At 52.5% G+C, this 22,015-nt stretch overlaps 1 pseudogene; it reads right to left on the bottom strand.

Moving 5' to 3' along the window:
• Nucleotides 1-15,511: 15,511 nt before the first annotated feature.
• LOC119440325 (ice-structuring glycoprotein-like) lies at nt 15,512-20,124 on the bottom strand (annotated as a pseudogene).
• Between the last annotated feature and the right edge of the window lie 1,891 nt (nt 20,125-22,015).

Below are 22,015 nucleotides of genomic sequence, written 5' to 3'. Positions count from 1 at the left end.
TTCTTCTCACGGTAAGTGAGGCTTCACGGAAACAGAGTTGTGTGGTAGCCGCCGCGCTGTGCCGTTCGACGCGCCCACAGGCGCACGTTCTTCTGTTGAGCCTTGTTCCACTCTTGCTCCGCAACGTCCAACCTTCACTTTCCTGCTGCCTCTCGGGCGCACAGATAAGACTTCTGCAGTAAGTGGGGTTCGTCCCTTAATTACTCGCAGCAGCCGCTTCTTTCCCATCCTTTTGCATGGATGTTTTGCGTGCAACAATTGCATCGTGCGCTGTCAAAAACTGCACAACTGTCACAGACTTGCAATGCGTTTACGGAACAGATTCTGAAGAACAGCGGTTTCAGTTTGTGATGACACGTTAGCATGAATCCATCGACGACGGGAAGAATACTCCCAGATCGTGCTTTCTCCGTGGTGTAGGGGGTGATGTACATCATTTGTACGAACGCTTGCTTCACGTATTTTGATTGAGTCCTACCAGGCCGCAACAGCCGGGACAGAACGCAGTCTAGATAATACAGCGGCACAAAACACGGAGACTAACGCAAACCTGCACACACGATGCCTTTACCACGGTGCGAGACCTGCGGAGTAGCACAAACATGAGCACACACCACCGTAACAAAACCGCGATTGCGTCAAGACAACATGGCAGCTACAGCGCAAAATACCACGTGACTTTCTCCACACTTTTCTCCTTGCGCGCGGACTTTGCTCGCGGACACGAGCTCGCGGACAACTTTCTGTGTACTTACGGTGTTGCTTGCAGCAGCAGCTTGCAGTAGTACGGCCGCTGGATAAAAAAGAAAAGAAAAAGAAGAAAAGGTGCGGGATGACACCGTTTCCGATGCACGCGGCAAATCGTTCCTCCTTTTTTCTTTCTTTCTGGGTTTGTCTTTTTTTTTCTCGGTTTTTTTTTTTAGTCCAGCGGCCATGGCAGTGTGTGACTCTAGCCAGCATAAACTTGTGTCGCCGCGTGCCGGCAGCTGAAGAAAGGAGCCGTTCAGGAAGGGTGGCCGCTCGGCTTGGTAATATTACAGTGCCTAGAATATACTATTCTAGGCACTGTAGTAATATAGATGTACGATTAATCAATGAAAGGTATCGCGCAAAACCATTGATGTTCATCGATGTTCACCTTTCATTAGACATGTTCGAATAGCCGTTTTCTAAAGTTTGACAGGGGTGGCGCGAAAATTCTCAAATCGTACTGGAATGGCGGAGCACGAGCAGTGACCGTGCGGCTGTGGTAGAGCGACTGTCCACTGTCTTTCCGAGTCCCGAGTGATGCCGAAGCGAGCGCTTCCCCTCTCTTCCCCCGCAACGTACACGCGCCCGAAGCCGAAGGCTTGAAATGCCCTCCCAATTCTAGGCATACTATTGGCAACTCCAGTCGTCGATCGTTGTACCACTCCCAGTCCACTAAAGACGTGGCACTGCATTCGCGCAGGTTTGGAGCATGTATTTGACATAGCGATGGAGTTCATGTTCTCGAATGCTGGTTGTGTGACCATTCAAAGAAGGTGTCGGTTTCACCCAAACATCCCAGCCAATCGACGTTCCTTCGCTCTGTAGAAAAGAGCAAGTGGATTAAAATCCTAAACCAGTAACTTTATTTTCTCCTTTGCATATTTTAGCTTGACTTCACATTTCAGTTTCGCCATTTTTCTTTTTTCTTGTTTAAATGTACTGTACAAGTATTCACTATAGTGTCATGTATCTCGTTTAATTCTACTCTAAGTGTCATTTTATAACATATATTGTTTATCTTTTCAATGGCCACGACTGGCAACTCCAGTCTTTAACAAACTGAAGATTATGCTTTATCAAACTTTATACAAACTTCGTTCCAACTCTCAAACATTAAAAGAGGGTCCCACAAAAGTAGACGTGCTCCAACCTTTTCAAGTTCGCTGCCGAACACTTCGATTAATCACTTAATCGATGAAAAGCCCTGCATGGAAAGCGATTAATCGATTAAAGGCTAAATGATGAATGATTAATCGTCAATCGAAAAACGCTGTGCTGAGTACGGTGAACGCCACCTAGGTGGCGTTGGTAGTGCTTCTTGATTAAAGTCCCTAAAAAAATAAGTAGCGCCAACCGCACCCCTTCGCCTCTGCCTCCTCTCTCAGTAGATGCAGCAGCACCCCTACAGCGTCCAGGAGGAAACTACGGACGCGAAAGCGAAAGCGGCGCGCGGCTCTTCGGGTCGGCATCGCGTGCCAAAATAAACAACGCAGTGGACAGACAAAATGGCGCCTTCACTACCTTCAGAAAAGCTAGTGCGTCATGCTTGCAGATTCTTAGCGCCGCCGAGTTTACACGGCGATAGTGGCGCTGCCATCGAGAGCGTCAGCGCCGAGCGCGTCCGCAAGCAAACGGTCGGCTCTCGCATCGAGTATTGCTTGCTTGAGGTGATGTTTTTTTGCAGTGCAAGCGTTTTTATTATTTCACTGGTCTACAAAGCATGATACTTGCCGTATTTATCTCTCGAAGACTCTTCGAATGAATCGCTTTAGACCGCAGCGCTCTATTCCGTTTAGCGGAAAGATTTGAACAAGCCCATCTTTTCGGCCAACAGCCATGCCACCCCTCAATTGGCTCCATTTACAATCTGCAAGACACGCGGGAGAGGAGGAGCCTGCATGGGCGACACGAATGGCGCTACTTTAGTTTTTTTAGGGACTTTATTCTTGATGCCAGCGTCCCTTCGAATGCTGGCATCGAGGCGTCGTAGTGCTGAGACCACCGAAGCGTTCACTGTCGGTGCGCGTTAGTGTCATAATGCAGTACTTCTCTTTTCTGCTCGTAGGCGGCGGCACCGCCCCGAGCAAGAGCGCGGGTACACGGAGGAGTGTTAGATATATAAGGCGCGTCTGTGTAGCTCTCTGCAAATGCGTTTGTGGCGCAATGGGTTAAACGCTCGGCGATCTATCGTCGCGGACCGAGAGGTCGTGGGTTCGATTTCCAAATTTTCCATGTTTGTGGAACTTTTTCTTCTGGTTTCTTTCTTAGTATTATGTTCGTGCACATTGTAAGCTGACGTATTTCCGTGACGGAAATACGTCAGTGAAGTATAATTAATGAACCATCCCTATATAATAGCCGAGCCCTCCAGAGGAGCGGGCAACACGCGGTTTCTTTCAGCTGCTGCCTACAGGCTGCTACACAAGTTTATGCTAGCGCCGCCTTGTCGGCAACTTGCGTACCAATAAACGAAGGCAAAATTAAATTATTTTCCTTAAAAACAAAGGAAACAACGGTGCCAAGGAAAGTGTTCTAGTTCACTATAGTGCCAAGTGAGCGATCGACGTACACAACAAACTTCGATCTTTCTGAGAAAATTGAGCAGGAACAGAGCAGCGGTAAGCGCAAAATGTTTTTCTAAGATTTTAAGCAATATATGCACGTCCGTGTAGTTGAAAATTTACTTGTGACTATTTTCACTGTTTCTTTGGCACTTTGCGGCTCGCTCGGTTACCTATTTTGGCTCGGAAATCAAGTGATGCTTTTTTTTTTCGTGATACGGAAGACGCAGCATGCTAGCATCAAATGTAACGAGTTCAAAATATATGCCCGTTAATTCTTTGTAATCGGAAAGCTTTATTATGGCGCTAATTTCGACAAAAAATGTCGCAGTTTCACCCGAAAGGCAAATCATCAATTGCGATAGCAAATTAGTAGAGAGCTATACGGAGTAAGGATAGTAGTTTTATCAGCTGTATAAACTTGGACATGCAGCAGCACCAGCAACGCGCTGAACTGTTGTCGACGCCGTCGGCGTTTTGCCCGCGTTCGCACCGAACGCGCGCGGTGTTGGTGACTGTTGCCGGTGCCCCTGCAACAGTCACCCACGCCGCGCGCGTTTTCGTGTCTGTTTCTTGTCGCTGCGTATTACAGTAGCACACACAGTGCGGAAATGTACGTGCACGCACTCAGCAGCCCGGCCTTTCGAAAAAACAAACGAAGGATGCTGTCAAAAGAAGTTTGTAGAGTTAACCGCATTATCGCCAATGAAGGCTCAGAGGTTGGCGTTCCACAACGTTTAGTAAAGAATATCGGCTCAGTTCCCGCAGTAACGATAAAATCCGTGCCCTGCCCTTAACAGTAGCATGCTTCTCGACAACGCTAGGGAGCCTACATACAAGAACAGCGCTTGCATGTAGGCTCCCTAGACAATGCGGCAAGCGCGCTCCGCCGTTGCAGACAACGCGCGGTTCAAAACTCCGCGCCTCGAGCGTGTGCGCCTGCGCGAGCAGCTCCCGGCACCCGACTCCAGCGCCCGCTGCATCGCGATGCAATGCGCTCCGAGTTTTCCCCAAAGTGTGAAACAGCCTGTACAAAAAGCGGCTTTCAAAACATTTGCAGAACAAAGTGCCACGAAACGAGGGACGTATAAAAGCAGACCAACACCGGCGCTTGTTTTGAAATGAACCTGTACCAACTGGCCCACGTTTCTGTTCTTTAACCGCTTTCAAAAGTATCAACGCCAATTGAGAAAAAAATAATAATGTTAAAAAAAAAGAAAAAAAAACGCTAGAAGCACGCTTCTGGCGAAAATGAAGCCTAGTGGTGTTCCTTATCATCGCACACGGACGCAACACAACAAACGCACTTTTGTTCAATGTCCGTTCAGCAGCATACATCGAAAGAGCCGTTACAAACATGCACCAGGAACTCGGCCTCAGCTCTAAAAAAAAAAAAAAAAAAAAATACGAAGAGCACGGTTTCGTCTGCGTCGTTTTTGACTTTCCATATCCACGGCCGGTCTGGACGCGCGACGTCCGCGCGCGCGCGTTCAGACCGGCCGTGCCATATCAAAGAGTTGGCGAAGAGAGAGAATGTGCGTTGCCATGGTTACGTTGCCGAAAGGAAAGTAGCGACTAGCTTTTCCCTTTCTCAAAATCGCATGACTACTGTCAGCCAATGACGAGCCGCGCCGCGGCCGTCGCTTGAGGCGCTCGGGTGTATTTGAAGATATTTGTAAAAACCGAGTTGCAGAGTGGTGGCCTAAGGAACTCCCAGGGAGAGTCCGAGTTGAGGAATCTTTTCAGTCGATAACGCAAACGGATTACGTGAGTACGACTAGACTACGAGCGCCCAAGAGGCGAACAACGAAGGTCAGAAGTTGCCGCTCGTGAGCCGTTGTTGCATGTACTACTCACATGCTGTGTTGCTATAGTCGAGCCGACGAAGAGAGAGAATGATCAGAAGAAGGAAATGACGCTTGATTCTGCAACACTTGAGGGAGCACAGCGAAGAACGAAGACGTGCGAAATGACTCGAAAACCCACCGAGCTTGTTTGTGTATCAACTTGCAGATTCGTTGTGTCGCATCATACGTAGCGCACTGTTTCGGTAGTGCTTTAGTTTGCAAGACCGGAATGTGTTTGTGAATGTGTACCTATCGGGTGCTATTTCTAATATGCGCTGTGTGTATGTCTCTTCCCCCCCCCCCCCCCCCTTATCTTTGTACTTTGCATTTTATAATCGGTACGGCTTCCTTTTTACTTGTTTCTCTTCCTATCTACTCTGTTTTGATGATGCATTAGGTTGCATGCATGACCGGAATGTGTTTGTGGCTGTGCGTGTTGGGTGCTTTGTAGACATACGCTTTCGGTTCTTTTTGTTTTTTTATTCGTTTTTCACATTTTGCATTTGCTCACTGGTGAGTACCTCTGCTATTTTACGGCTTCCATTGCTATTTTATCGCCGCATGATAATAGTCGGTGTTGCTGTTGTGTCTCTTGCGCGGTGTTCATTTACTGTGTCTGCGCCTTGGTGTTGATTTGCGTAGTGTTTGTGCGCATTAAACACCGTTTCGCGCGTATCGATTAAGCAGTACAAGCTGTACGCGTGTTTCGAATGACGTTTAGTAAATTGCTCTCGCGATGCGGCAATCAGATGCGCAGCGTCTGCGCGTACAGGGCTGTGCTCCGCTAATGGATGGATGGATGGAAAAAACTTTATTATGGTCCATTGGGTCGGTGCTCTGCTAATAACGCGCGAAATTTCAAGCGATGCTCGTGTTTTGTCTATACCTCTGGTCCCGCTATAGTCGCATGCTTGTGTTCTTGTGAGAACAACCAATTAATGATTAATTAACTGAAAATAAGTATTCTAGCATAAAGCGTTGATCCGTTACCGGACAGGTTAAAGGATCATTCGCACCAGCCCTAAAGCTGAAATAACAAAAGCTGCCCTGGTGCTGGTATTGAATTTGCATTCCAATGCGGGAGGAGAATTCGAGGGGCAGTGTCTTCTGCTACCAAACCCATTATGTAAACATACCTGACTTTATATATTGTTGCTCCGTTCTGCGTGCTGTTTTAAATCATAACTGCGAATTTTAATTAGAAAGTAAATTAGAAACTTATTTGCCCCATGTATACGTGTGCGCTAAGGAAAACCGGTAACCCCCAGTGCGGTTACTGCTGTCAGCCTGCCCATGCACGAATTGCAGGAGTCCTATATTATTATTATTATTATTATTATTATTATTATTATTATTATTATTATTATTATTATTATTATTATTATTATTATTATTATTATTATTATTATTATTATTATTATTATTATTATTATTATTATTATTATTACTACTGTATGGCCGGGATAACGTAATGGTTCATTCTGTACAGTTATTTTATTGCGATAGCAATTATATGGACACTCCAAGCGGATTTCTGGCGTCGCCGTCACCGTGAGGTTTCGTATCGAGTCTAACGGCGATGAAATTGTCGTCGCGCGCCGTATGCTGTATGTGCGAGTGAAAGCGCGCGTTCGGTGCGAACGTACGCGGGCAAAACGCCGACGGCGTCGACAACAGTTCTGCGCGTTGCTGGTGTTGCTGCATGTCCTAGTTTATACAGCTGATAGAACTACTATCCTTACTCCGTATAGCTCTCTACTAATTTGCTATCGCAATTGATGCTTCGCCTTTCGGGTGAAACTGCGACATTTTTTTTTTTGCTTCCGTGCTTTTAATCCGTAGTCGGAAGAGCAGCGCGCCGCCTATACTTTATGGCTATAGGGCGTTATTTATCGCTAGGGTGCCTCGAAAGCAGCAGGGACGCCGTTGAGGATGGTGGCACCCTTTCAGCAGCCCTGGGCCGCTTTGTACCCCAATGGCGACTCTGATTCTGGTCAACGTTTCTCTTTGCGTGACAGGTGTTGGGATGAAAAGCTTGAACTGACCTTGGCAAATAGTACGGGAAATTGCGATATTACTAATCTGCCAGAGGACATATTTTAACCAAGAATTTACATTCACAGAGCAAAAGCAGTTGCTGTGACCGCGGCTTCCAGCTGGAGCTGCACTCTTGCAGTGCTATATGAGGTTAGCTAATTACGACCCCCGTCCAATCACCGGCGAGGGCTCGGCTGCGTACGGCGGTTGTGTTCCACAATGACGAACGTGTCGCCACCTTAAACGGCGCGATAACGGTATGCTATCGAGGCACCCTATTTACATCTACGATCGGCCCATCGTGACTAGTGGATGATAAAGATTCGCGGTTCGAACCTATAGAGTGACATGATTGCACCGTCGGAGGCGTCCTTGAAGGGTAACACTCTCCGACTTCAAGTTTGCCTTTGGAATCCATTAACGCTGTCCCATGCCCGCTCTTTCGCAGTGCTGGTGATCCGGCGATACTATACGGTCAAGAAGGAGTGCGGCAGCCCTTCGGCGGCGGCACCAACCGCGACGCCAACCACCACCGTGCTGCCTTTCCAGCGACCGGAGACGCCGGCGAAACGCAAGGGCTGCCGCTGCGGGCGGGTGAGCCCGAATCCGCGGCCGTCGATGTGCCTCGGGCAGCGATGCTCGTGCTATGTGGCCGGCGTCGCCTGCGACGGGTGCCGCTGCAGAGGCTGCCGCAACTCGGCCAACCTTATCACCCACCTCTGGAGCGAGACAAATGAATAGAGAAGGCCCTGGAAGGGGTTGGCCACAGCATTGAAAAGAGTCATGAGAAAACCATAATAATAATAATAAAGCCACTGCACTGAGCATCGCTTGTTTCCATATTTACCATGCTTTTGTGCGTGATTTCTTTCTAGATTCGTATCATTAATTCTAGTTTAACATCTATGCATATTTCTACACTATGAACGGGTTAAAGGAAAGAGAGGTGCAGTCGGTCTGGCTTCCTGGTTACAGAAGCAAGGCGCACAGCAACTTCTGGCGACCCGCCGTGGTTGCTTAGTGGCTATGGTGTTGGGCTGCTAAGCATGAGGTCGACGGATCGAATCCCGGCCACGGCGGTCGCATTGCGATGGGGGCGAAATGCGAAAACAGCCGTGTACTAAGATTTTGGTGCACGTGTTCGAAAGTGAACCAAAGGTGTTCGAAATTGTTCCGGAGTCCCCCCCACTACGGCGTGCCTCATAATCGGATCGTGGTTTTGGCACGTGAAACCCCATGATTTTTTAACTTCTGGCGGCGCAGGCGGTAGCGAGCCCTGGCTATCCTTATCAAATAAAGAGCTCGAACGGTCTTCACATGAAATCAAAACACTTCTAATAAAACATTTCTTACATCTGTTTCTATTTATTTCCTATCATAAAGTGTTCTCGGCTGGCCAATCCCGGTGACAACGTGGGCGTAGCGCCGCACGGCCTTGGACAATGTGCGAAACGGAAAATGATTTGAGCTCACCGCGGTAACACATGCGGCAATGGCGTTGCTTTGCTGAGCTCGAGGTCGCGGGTTGGGACCCCGCCGCACTGGCCGCTTTTCGATGGGATCGAAATGCGAAAACATTCGTGCACTTTGATTTTAGCGGCTAGCGAATATTCGCAACTTTCGAATAACGAATCGAATACTGTCCTATTCGATTCGATCTTCGAATCGAATAGTCGACTATTCGTAAATGGGAATATTTTTCGAATATTTCAGAGCCATGAACTGTACTCAATGACACATAAAATTGGAGCAAAAGTCCAACAAATATCATCCCCGCAGCCATAAGAGGCATAAAGCATGAGAGAGATATATAACATCTATTAGCCCCATGAGAACTAAGGCCCCCAGCCCTGGCCTCCTGATTAGTAAGTTTACTTCGCCTAGAGAGCCAGGCATTACTGGTTAAAAGGCGATCATTCGCACTCTCAGAAGAGTCCTTGGACATGCACAGAAACGTTATATGTGCTCCTAATTATTGCTTCACTTGTGCATTCAATAAGCAAGGCTTTCATAACCTGCACAGTAATGACAGAAACTTGCTAACGTTATTTTGGGATGTGAAACTCGTTTTATAATAATGACGAAAACAGATGTTCATTATTTTAAAATATTCGATTTGATTTGGTTCGATCGCTCGTGGTACTATTCGATTCGTATTCGATTTGGTCTGAAAAGTTACTATTCACACAACCCTGTCAGATTTACAGCGCACTTCGAAGAACCCCCGTGTTCACGTTTATTCCGGAATCTCCAACTATGGCGTGCCTCATATAATCAGCTCACATTCCAGAATTTAAATTCTTTAAATAATTGGTGATGCAACAATGGCAAGCCTGTGCGTTACTGTCATTTTCACCTAAGGTATTCATGTGAAGACCAAATTATAGGAGCTTATGTGTTCCTTGTAATCATAAGAAACTTTAGATTCCACGTACTACATGGTTTCCTTGGTATTTGCAAATACGCGTATACTGTTCAATAAAATTCGTAGGGCGTGTGTGATTCGCCCATGTTCAACACTGCATAAAAACGTGTTTCCTTAGTTCTTGGTAGTTCTTAAGCTTCAGGCTAGGGGTAAAGAAAATTGCAGATACGTTGAGTGCGGTATCATGTTAAGCATTCATGTCTTGTAGATTACGTGCCTCATCATCTAGTCAACACTAGACTTCGTTTCCCTTTTTCACCGGTTTGCTTCTGATAAGCTCGTTTCTCTGTGGTGAGTGAAAGCTAGCGGTGCAGCAAAGCTCCTTCCAGTTTGAATAGCATTCATTCTTTTTATATACTCTCTCCACACCTCCAACCCTCTTTCTTTGTTTATTTGATCATTTAATGCCCGGCTATCTCGCGTAGATGGAAGTAATACCAAGACAACAAGTATGCCATTCTACACTTCTCCGGGCTCTTGATTTTATAATGATAATAATTTTGTTCTGTATTTCTTTTTTTAACATGTAATCGTTGTTACAAGATAGCAGGGAAATGTCGCTACGAAGCTTTTCTCTGGTGCTTGAAGGAGACGAGCCAGACCGGACAAGCAACCCAATCACCGATAGATTGGAGCATAGCAGACGATCTCTCAGGCACCACGTCAGAAGAGACATCTTCGAGTTCTGCGGTTCAACGGCCTGACTCGCTCAACAGGCAAGACAATACTTCCTTGCAACCGTCGACCTCGACGTCACAAGCAGGAACCACCCGGAAACTGCGACCACCTGAACTTAGGCGTCCTCCAGACCGCTATGGAGACTTCATCTAAGGGAGGAAGGATTGACATGTCGGGCTAGAAGAAGACGACCACGAAGTGCGCGCGATGCACGGGACGAGATGGCTCGAGCGCGAGCTTGGCATCCAACGCTAGCTAGTTGTTGACTCCAACGCCTAAGCTATGCCGCTTAACGGGTTCATGTTCCCTTGTTTGTAATAAATCGTCGGCAGCCACAACCTGCTGCACAGACGTAACAGAACCACTGAGGGGCGTATGCAACCGTAGCCCCACCCCCCTCCTCAAAAAAAAAAAAAAAAAAACAATCGTAGTTATGCGCCTGATGCTACTCACAAATTTTCGATTCAGCTGACACATGTGTCGCAGTCATTCCGGCGCCATCTGTCTCTGCTATACGGCGAAAACACGGTGTTCATCGTCCGTGACAGATGACAACGCGTTTCAGTACCAATGGAAATGACATGTTTAGAGTGGCGTCGCCGCAGTCGACACTTACGAGTACCTTGGGTTAATTGTGGACGAACCCGGTAAATAATGCCAGCAAGGAGGGTAAGAAATGTCGAAGTTTCACCCGAAATTAGTAGAGAGCTATACGGAGTAAGGATAGTAGTTTTCTCAGCTGTATAAACTTGGACGTGCAGTACTCATTTGGTGCTGCAACTAAACGTTGCCTCCCCTCCCGTCCCCTACCAGCCTTTCGCGCGACGGAAGAAGTCACGTTTGCTCTCCGCCGTGCGTTCGCTCCCCCGCACTCGCACATACAGCATACGGCGCGCGGTGACGATTTCATCGCAGTTGGACTCTATACGGAACCTCATGGCGACGACGACGCCGGCGGCAGAAATCCGCTTGGAGTGTCCTTATAATGGCTATCGCAATAATAAACTAAGCTTCATGAAAAATGGTGCCCCTGTGCAACATTTGAGTGGAGACCATCTGGAAGTAGGAATGGTTAGGTACACCTGGCACTCCTACTTATGCAACACTTTGTATTTGCGTTTACGTTGAATGTTAGTGTTTCCTGGTGAGCGGAAGGTTGCACCTGACTCCAAGAGCGCTGTGCGGCGTGCGTGCGTGCGTGCGTGTGTGCGTGCGTGTGTGTGTGTGTGTGTGTGTGTGTGTGTGGTGTGTGTGTGTGTGTGTGTGTGTGTGTGTGTGTGTGTGTGTGTGTGTGTGTGTGTGTGTGTGTGTGTGTGTGTGTGTGTGTGTGTGTGTGTGTGTGTGTGTGTGTGTGTGTGTGTGTGTGTGTGTGTGTGTGTGTGTAATGTATGTATCCACTCGCTTGCTCGATAACTCGAATTCACTCACAAGATTATACTTTCATTACAATAAAAAGTAACAGAATAAGACGACAAATTACGTGTAAGAATAAAGTGAATGAGAAGAGCTCACGGGAAAGAACAAGGCATGGCGCCAGCTTCGAACAAACACGCTCCCCCACCTCAGTCACTGTCACGCCATACAACTCACATTTTTCTCTTACAAATGTCCATACTATTAAGAATAGGCCCCACTCTACCACACCACCTGGGAATGTATCCACACACCCAAGACACCTCCCATCACCAACCCCACCTCCGAACAGTGGGGGGTCTTGCTGTTCAGCTCAGAACCACGCAAACCTCCTTGGAACCACGTGGCCAGCGCAGACTGGCGTGACAGGCCTGAGAGACTGCTCAGACCGCAGAAGTCCTAGACTAAGCCTCTTAAATGCGTCAGCATTTTTATGGTTACCCAACGAGAAAACTGTCCGTGCGTCCGCACTTCGCGTTAGACGATCGCTTTCAAGTTCGCCAGCTATGGAAGAAGACGATGACGAACGCGCAAAGTGGCACAAGCGCGTCTCTGTGACCATGGGGCGTGTGCAATCAGACACGCACTAGGCACACCTTTGGTAATCCAGAACTGTGCAGCCGCCATGGCTTCGAATCGGAACGTCACCAGCGCACCTGGCGCCGCCACCTGCAGTTTGCCTCATCAGTTCACGTTTCGCCTCCTTCCGCAGCAGTTCGTGCCGCCGCAGCGCTGTCGCATTTACCATAATGCCACCAAGATGACCGCAGCCGCTGAGCATTAGCAGCAGTGTTGAGTGTGAGCACTCAACACCACGTCGTTACTACGAAACGCTTATGCATCATTCATGTAACTCCCTGAGGAGATTCTCCGTGAACTTCTTGGTCAATGTTCAATGCGACTTTATCGATTAAAAAGAATTAAATTATGGGGTTTTACGTGCCAAAACCACGATCTGATTATGAGGCACGCCGTAGTGGGGGACTCCGGAAATTTGGATCACCTGGGGTTCTTTAACGTGCACCTAAATCTAAGTACACCGGTGTTTTCGCATTTCGTCCCCATCGAAATGCGGCCGCCGTGGCCGGGATTCGATCCCGCGGCCTCGTGCTCAGCAGCCCAACACCATAGCCACTGAGCAACCACGGCGGGTAAACCGATTTTCGACTATGGTATACGGCCCGTATTAAAAAAAGAGCTCTTACGCTAGAATAATGCTTAAGTGCAAATTCCTGCCAAATATATTATTACAGAAGGCGAGCGTAACGAAGAACATTTACGAAGAACATTTACGAACGAAAATCTTTGGGTGTTCAGCCGCAGATTCTTGTCTAAGTTTGTTATCCCAGGAGCAAATGCCATGAGAACGAAGCTAATTACCAGAATCATTCTTGTGCAAAGCGTAGGAAGAACTTTTGATGATATTTTCTGTAACTCAGAGATAAGTTACGACTTGGTCAGTGGAAGTCCTTATATGAGACAGTATCAGTTGAGCGTCGCTTGCGGTCTGCTACACCCACATTTCACGCTCTTTATTGAACTTTCTCTACTGAGTCAATTGAATGCGATGACAAGTCAGTAGTAACATATGACTGAATCTTTATAACAATTTTTGTGTGGAAGGGCTGGCCCCTCAGTAAATACTCTTAGCGATGGTCGATATGTATAACAATGCCGACACACTTCGGTCTGCGCTAACCGTCAACCCTGGCGGTAGCGGGGGTTGGGTGGATTCCGCCGTCTGGCAACCCTGCCAACATCCGAGCGGACGCATTTTATTTATACGACCAGCACCGGAGAGGATAATTTTTCTACCCTTTGGAATCCCAGCGGCTTTCAAAGTAGGTCTCTTGTATCCTCTGCATTAACCTGCGATCCTTTGTTTGTTGCAACAGAATAATTTGCAGAAAAGGAAACCGACGTTCCTTCCAACGATGGCTCATTCCACGCATGTTATAATGCAGCCAAGTGTACGTATCGCTGGGAGACGTTAAACTAACAACGACGGAAGTGCGTTTTGCAGACTGAGTACATCCGACGCACATGAGAGCTTGTATTGGCGTTGGGCCGACACTATTTCTGCAGCGGTTGCTGCAAGTTTCGACAGCCCTGCTCGTATACGTGCACGGTACTGGGCCAGTTAGGATTCATCCCTACTTGTGTGCCTGTGTTCCAATGCGAGGAGAGAGGCGTCTGCTTCACATAAAGCGAGCAGCAGACTGTTTCCAACCATGGTTTCTATGGCACCGTCACGTTCCGCCGCTGTTGCCAGCGCTCGCTCTCTCATCCGACGTCAATACGGCGCGCGCAGCGAAAATCTTGCTCGCGCGCGGTACCGGTGTGTACAACAATACTCGTCCGATCATGTCAAGTGTTGCGCATTGTTCTTGTAATATCCAAAGCGCCAAACAAACTGTCGCAGTTCATCAGAACGGTTTGAAGTGTGTTTCATCCCACAATGTTAGGGATATGATCAGTGCCGTCGTCACTGTCAGCGAGCTCTTCATGTTTCAGCGCAGCGGTGTGCTCTTGGACCCTGATGTTGCATGCATTGCTATATGTACAGCCGCTGCACGGTGAATATTTGGAGGAGAGGTGCTGGAATTACAGTTACGAACTATTCACCCGTCTTTACCGAACGAGGTCAAAACCAGGTGGAACAGTGAGGGAAAGTGAACATATATCGAGAGTGGGTGCGAAGTGTGGATCACGAGAAACTGCAAGGATCTTTCTTGTTTTCTTTGCTCAGTGTCGGGCAAGAAATACTCGTTCCTCGCCGAATGGGATGATGCGAGCACCTTCTCCGTGAGAAATTTTATACTCAACTTCTTCACCAGGGACTCGACGGTGGAAATGGTGAGTTACTTTGGTGTTTTCGGTTGCATGAGTAATTTCTTGAACCGCTGCGTGAACAGCCCGCGTGAACATCTGCATGTCTGACGATGCTTGCTCTGCAGGATTACAGTGTGTTCCTTGTAAATTCTCATTAATGACGCGTTGCGGGCTGTTAATCGAATTCTCGGGGCCGCCCTTTTGTTCAATTAGTACACCTACCACAGTGCATAAAGCTGGCGAGTGACTCATTTTGATTTGCAATGGAAGCGAGAAGGGGAAAAAAGGAGAAACAGTATTTTAACGTTCTCGTTCTTCATTTCCCAAAAAAATTCGTAAATGATGAGGGCTGTTCGTGACGCCTGGACAGCTGAACATGTGAACAATGCCGTTATCATGGTTATCTTAAAAGAACTTACGCTAAGATTATAGGCAAATCATTCATTTCAATGTATATGGTAATCTGAGATGTACGCGTATCAATATAACCCGAAAAGTGCATACTAACGCGACAAGTGGCTAACTAGGCATAGCGTAGTCATATCATTCATTCGGTGGAACGTGATACACACGTAGGGTGTATGACGTTGGCCACCAATGCCGATATTAACTGACGGCTAGTCACCACTTTTGGATGGTTGACTGATCTACAAAACTTTATTTCATTCAGTTCGATTCACTGAAGCACTTGGAGAAAGCATGCATTCAAACCTAACAGGTATGTTAGAGTAGACAATTTGTAACAGTCCAACCACTCGATGAATTGTCAACCAAGTGCTGGCTAAGCGATCGACATTATGCCAGTAACAAACAAGGTATTTTTGATGCAAGTGTAGACATGCGGAATCGAAACCGTCTCCGGAATATGTGCTGCCAGACCAAAACCGCTACCGTTATAGCAGCAATACTACTACTACTACTTCTACTACTACTACTTCTACTACTACTACTACTACTATACTACTACTACTACTACTACTACTACTACTACTACTACTACTACTACTACTGCTGCTACTACTACTACTACTACTACAACTACAACTTCTACTATTACTACTACTACTACTACTACTTCTTCTTCTTCTACTATTGCTGCCGCTGCTGCCGCTGCTGCCGCTGCTGCTGCTGCCGCGCTGCCGCTGCTGCTGCCGCTGCTGCCGCTGCTGCTGCCGCTGCTGCCGCTGCTGCTGCCGCTGCTGGCGCTGCTGCCGCTGCTGCTGCCGCTGCTGCCGCTGCTGCTGCTGCCGCTGCCGCCGCTGCTGCTGCCGCTGCTGCCGCTGCCGCTGCCGCTGCTGTGCGCCGCTGCCGCTGCTTTGCCGCTGCTGCCGCTGCGCGCCGCTGCCGCTGCCGCTGCTGCTGCTGCCGCTGCTGCCTGCGCTGCTGCTGCCGCCGCTGCTGCCGCTGCTGCTGCCGCTGCTGCCGTGCTGCTGCTGCTGCCGCTGCCGCCGCTGCTGCTGCCGCTGCTGCCGCTGCTGCCGCTGCTGCTGCTGCCGCTGCTGCCGCTGCTGCTGCCGCTGGTGCCGCTGCTGCTGCTGCCGCTGCCGCTGCTGCTGCCGCTGCTGCTGCTGCAGCTGCTGCCGCTGCTGCCGCTGCTGCTGCTGCCGCTGCTGCCGCTGCTGCTGCTGCCGCTGCTGCCGCTGCTGCTGCCGCTGCTCCGCTGCCGCTGCTGCTGCGCCGCTGCCGCTGCTGCTGCCGCTGCTGCCGCTGCTGCTGCCGCTGCTGCCGCTGCTGCTGCCGCTGCTGCCGCTGCGCCGCTGCTGCTGCCGCTGCTGCCGCTGCTGCCGCTGCTGCCGCTGCTGCTGCCGCTGCTGCGCTGCTGCCGCTGCTGCCGCTGCTGCTGCTGCTGCTGCCGCTGCTGCTGCCGCTGCTGCCGCTGCTGCCGCTGCTGCCGCTGCTGCTGCTGCCGCTGCGCTGCTGCTGCCGCTGCTGCTGCCTGCCGCTGCTGCCGCTGCCGCTGCCGCTGCGTGCTGCTGCCGCTGCTGCTGCCGCTGCTGCCGCTGCTGCTGCCGCTGCTGCGCGCTGCTGCTGCCGCTGCGCCGCTGCTGCTGCCGCTGCTTGCTGCCGCTGCTGCCGCTGCTGCCGCTGCTGCTGCGGCTGCGCCGCTGCTGGCCGCTGCTGCCGCTGCTGCCGCTGCTGCCGCTGCTGCCGCTGCTGCGGCCGCTGCTGCCGCTGCTGCCGCTGCTGCTGCCGCTGCTGCCGCTGCTGCTGCTGCCGCTGCTGCCGCTGCTGCTGCCGCTGCTGCCTGCTGCTGCCGCTGCCGCTGCTGCCGCTGCTGCTGCCGCTGCTGCCGCTGCTGCCGCTGCTGCTGCCGCTGCTGCCGGCTGCTGCCGCTGCTGCCGCTGCTGCCGCTGCTGCCGCTGCTGCGCTGCTCGCTGCTGCCGCTGCTGCTGGCCGCTGCTGCCGCTGCTGCTGCCGCTGCTGCCGCTGCTGCTGCCGCTGCTGCCGCTGCTGCCGCTGCTGCCGCTGCTGCTGCGCTGCTGCCGCTGCTGCTGCTGCTGCCGCTGCTGCCGACTTGCTGCCGCTCGCTGCTGCCGCTGCTGCTGCCGCTGCTGCCGCTGCTGCGCTGCTGCTGCGCCGGCTGTGCCGCTGCTGCCGCTGCTGCCGCTGCTGCGCTGCGGCTGCCGCTGCTGCCGCTGCTGCTGCCGCTGCTGCCGCTGCCTGCCGCTGCTGCCGCTGCTGCCGCGTGCTGTACGCGCTGCTGCCGCTGCTGCTGCTGCCGCTGCTGCCGCTGCTGCTGCGCTGCTGCCGCGCTGCTGCTGCCGCTGCTGCTGCCGCTGCTGCCGCTGCTGCTGCCGCTGCTGCCGCTGCTGCTGCGCGCTGGCTGCCGCTGCTGCTGCCGCTGCCTGCCGCTGCTGCCGCTGCTGCCGCTGCTGCTGCCGCTGCTGCCGCTGCTGCCGCTGCTGCTGCTGCCGCTGCTGCGCTGCTGCTGTCCGCTGCTTGCCGCTTCTGCTGCCGCTGTGCTGCCGCTGCTGCCGCTTGCGCTGCCGCTGCTGGCCGCTGCTGCCGCTGCTGCGCCGCTGCTGCCTGCTGCTGCCGCTGGCTGCCGCATGCTGCCGCGGCTGCTGCGCTGCTGCTGCCGCTGCTGCCGCTGCCGCCGCTGCTGCTGCCGCTGCTTGCCTGCTGCTGCCGCTGCTGCCGCGCTGCTGCTGCCGCTGCGCCGCTGCTGCCGCTGCTGCTGCCGCTGCTGCTGCGCTGCTGCCGCTGCTGCCGCTGCTGCCGCTGCTGCCGCTGCTGCTGCTGCGCTGCTGCCCGCTGCGCTGCCGCTGCGCGCTGCTGCTGCCGCTGCTGCGCTGCTGCTGCCGCTGCTGCCGCTGCGCTGCTGCTGCCGCTGCTGCCGCTGCTGCCGCTGCTGCCGCTGCTGCCGCTGCTGCTGCCGCTGCTGCCGCTGCTGCTGCCGCTGCTGCCGCTGCTGCCGCTGCTGCGCTGCTGCCGCTGCTGCTGCGCTGCTGCCGCTTGCTGCCGCTGCTGCTGCGCTGCTGCCGCTGCTGCCGCTGCTGCCGCTGCTGCCGCTGCTGCCGCTGCTGCCGCTGCTGCCGCTGCTGCGCGCTGCTGCCGCTGCTGCCGCTGCTGCTGCTGCCGCTGCTGCCGCTGCTGCTGCTGCTGCGCTGCTGCGCGCTGCTGCTGCCGCTGCTGCGCTGCTGCTGCCGCTGCTGCTGCTGCTGCGCTGCTGCTGCCGCTGCGCTGCTGCCGCTGCTGCTGCCGCTGCTGCCGCTGCCGCTGCTGCTGCCGCTGCTGCCGCTGCTGCCGCTGCTGCTGCCTGCTGCCGCTGCTGCCGCTGCTGCCGCTGCTGCCGCTGCGCTGCTGCCGCTGCTGCCGCTGCTGCTGCTGCGCTGCTGCCGCTGCTGCTGCCGCTGCTGCTGCGCTGCTGCTGCCGCTGCTGCCGCTGCTGCGCGCTGCGCCGCTGCTGCCGCTGCTGCTGCCGCTGCTGCCGCTGCTGCCGCTGCTGCTGCTGCTGCTGCTGCCGCTGCTGCCGCTGCGCCGCCGCCGCTGCTGCCGCTGCTGCTGCCCGCTGTGCTGCCGCTGCTGCCGCTGCTGCTGCTGCTGCTGCTGCTGCCGCTGCTGCCGCTGCTGCTGCCGCTGCTGCCGCTGCCGCCGCTGCTGCTGCCGCTGCTGCTGCTGCTGCCACTGCTGCCGCTGCCGCTGCTGCTGCCGCTGCTGCTGCCGCTGCTGCCGCTGCTGCCGCTGCTGCTGCCGCTGCTGCCACTGCTGCCGCTGCTGCCGCTGCTGCTGCCGCTGCTGCCGCTGCCGCCGCTGCTGCTGCCGCTGCTGCGCTGCTGCTGCCGCTGCTGCCGCTGCTGCGCGCTGCTGCGCTGCCGCCGCTGCTGCCGCTGCTGCCGCTGCTGCGCTGCTGCCGCTGCTGCCGCTGCTGTCCTGCTGCCGCTGCTGCCTGCCGCTGCTGCTGCTGCTGCCGCTGCTGCCGCTGCTGCCCGCTGCTGCTGCTGCGCCCGCCGCCTGCTGCCGCTGGCTGCTGCTGCTGCCGCTGCTGCTGCTGCTGCTGCCGCTGCTGCTGCCCTGCCGCCGCGCTGCCGCTGCTGCTGCCCGCTGCTGCTGCCGCTGCGCTGCTGCTGCCGCTGCTGCCGCTGCTGCCGCTGCTGCTGCTGCTGCTGCGCGCTGCTGCCGCTGCTGCTGCCGCTCTGCTGCCGCGCTGCCGCTGCTGCCGCTGCTGCTGCCGCTGCCGCTGCTGCCGCTGCCTGCCGCTGCTGCTGCGCTGCTGCCGCTGCCGCCGCTGCTGCTGCCGCTGCTTGCCTGCTGCTGCCACTGCTGCTGCGCTGCCGCTGCCGCTGCTGCCCTGCTCCGCTGCCGCTGCCGCTGCTGCCGCTGCTGCCGTGCTGCTGCCACTGCTGCCGCTGCTGCCACTGCTGCTGCCGCTGCTGCCGCTGCTGCTGCCGCTGCTGCCGCTGCCGCCGCTGCTGCTGCCGCTGCTGCCGCTGCTGCTGCCACTGCTGCCGCTGCTGCTGCCGCTGCTGCCGCTGCTGCCGCTGCCGCTGCTGCTGCTGCGCTGCCGCTGCTGCCGCTGCTGCCGCTGCTGCTGCCACTGCTGCCGCTGCTGCCACTGCTGCTGCCGCTGCTGCCGCTGCTGCTGCCGCTGCTGCCGCTGCGCCGCTGCTGCTGCCGCTGCTGCCGCTGCTGCTGCCGCTGCTGCCGCTGCTGCTGCCGCTGCTGCCGCTGCCGCGCCTGCTGCTGCCGCTGCTGCCGCTGCTGCAGCGTGCTGCCCGCTGCTGCCGCTGCTGCTGCCGCTGCTGCCGCTGCTGCTGCCGCTGCTGCCGCTGCTGCTGCTGCCGCTGCTGCCGCTGCTGCCGCTGCTGCTGCCGCTGCTGCCGCTGCTGCCGCTGCTGCTGCCGCTGCTGCCGCTGCTGCCGCTGCTGCCGCTGCTGCTGCTGCCGCTGCTGCCGCGCTGCTGCCGCTGCTGCTGCTGCGCTGCCGCCGCTGCTGCTGCCGCTGCTGCCGCTGCTGCTGCCGCTGCTGCCGCTGCCGCCGCTGCTGCTGCCGCTGCTGCCGCTGCTGCTGCCGCTGCTGCCGCTGCTGCTGCCGCTGCTGCCGCTGCTGCCGCTGCTGCTGCTGCCGCTGCTGCCGCTGCTGCTGCCGCTGTTTCTTCTTCTTCTTCTTCTTCTTCGTCGTCGTCGTCGTCGTCGTCGTCGTCTGGTCTTCTTTTCCCCCTTACAATAGGTTACTATAGGTAGAGCCGGGTGGCGGTAACGTATCACATGCTGCCTTTCTGCCAATTATAATAAACTTTTCTTTGCTTCTCAACTTCATACACTTCAGAGCGTATTTGTGCGACTCAATCATTGGCCATTCCTTTTGATTGTATGTTTATTTCCACAAAAATACTACTACTGCTGTTCAAAAAAATGGAGATTCACCGTACGTGCTGTAACGTGCTGTAATATGAAGCGAAGCATTAATCCTGAAGTGTGGTATGTCGCGAAATGTAGAACTAATTATGGAAATCAAATGTTAGAATTTCAATTGCCTACACTTCTAAACCACATAATAAAAGAAAATAACATTGACATATCTAGTACATCACCAAAACAATTGCGTTTGATGTTTGTATAATGATGTGATACGATGATTCCCTTTTTCTTTATGACTGCATCGTAATGCCCTTTTTAAGTGACGTTTTATATCTTTTGTAAGTGTTTCCTTAGTAGGTTGTACTTCCTTAGCCGCACGCTTTTATTGCTTCCCCGTGTGCTAGGGGGGTCAGGGCACCTCAAGCTGTTCTTACAGCTTTTACCTGCCCTCCTCGTACTTTTTCTTGTTGCGGAATAAATTCAAATTCAAAAATGGAGCGGGTAATGGAATGTTGTGAAATTTAAGTTCGATGCATACAACTGTGTTTATTCTTTATTCAACTGTGTTTCAGGCAAACAAGTTACCTTTTTTCATTATTGGTGATATAAATATAAATACGGTCAGTAATGACCAGTACGCGATGAATTATAAGAGTCTGATTATGTCATACGGGTGTGAGAATTTGGTTTCGGTTCCCACACGCATTGGTCCTAAAACGGGTACAACCATAGACATCTGTGTTACGAATATCAGTGTATCAGAACTAATGGGTGGAGTGATAGTAGTGACATAAGCGATCATCTGCCCGTGGTTTGTGTTACTGATCACTTCACACGCAGACAACATTTGAAGTAAGCAAGTATCGAGTGATAAATGACAAATCACTCAAAAAATTCTTTCTTGGTTCGAGGCAGTAAACTGGACTAGCGTGTATGACTGCAATGATCCTAATGATGCTTATGAGAACTTCTATAACAAGTTAAGAGTAAGTTATGATGAGCGTTTCCTTTACAATGTGGCCGCCAAAAATAAGAAAGCAATAAGGAAACCGTGGATTAACCCTGCACTATACAGAAGAATAAGAGAAAAAAAACAAGATGTATCATACTTTATTATTACGCGCGATGTAAACCTATTTAAGGAGTCAAAAAGGTTCGAAATAAACTAACTTCAGATCTAAGAAAGCAAAAGAAAATTATTATGAAAATTTGTTTCTCCGCCATCAAACTAATGTGAAAAAGATATGGGAAACAGTAAACAGATTGACAAACAGAAAAATGCAACAACCAGCGTACAAGAGATTGGGATAAATGGAAATGCGATAACAGGGCAGCGTTTAGCTAACACCTTCAATGAGTATTTTATAGAATCAGGGCAGGCAGATAGCTCAATTATAGGCAGTCATCAACAAACCAGACATATCAGTTCTTACCAAATTCGTTTGTTTGTATCACGTCTCCCCGCAAGAGACTGAAGAGTTACTTAATAGAATGAAAAATGATGTCGCCGCTGGTTATGACGAATTTAGGGCTGAACCAGTAAAGTATGTTTCCAGCTTACTAAAAAATGTCTCGCCATATTATAACTAATGTTCGACATGGTATCTTCCCTGACCAACTGAAAATAGCAAGGGTGTTCCGATACACACATCCGGAGATAAGAGCGCCCTT

Source organism: Dermacentor silvarum, chromosome 2, assembly GCF_013339745.2.
Source record: "Dermacentor silvarum isolate Dsil-2018 chromosome 2, BIME_Dsil_1.4, whole genome shotgun sequence".
In the NCBI taxonomy this organism is placed as follows: Eukaryota; Metazoa; Arthropoda; class Arachnida; order Ixodida; family Ixodidae; genus Dermacentor; species Dermacentor silvarum.
Note: the sequence above shows the minus strand (reverse complement) of the source record. Positions and strands in the feature narration are given on the sequence as shown.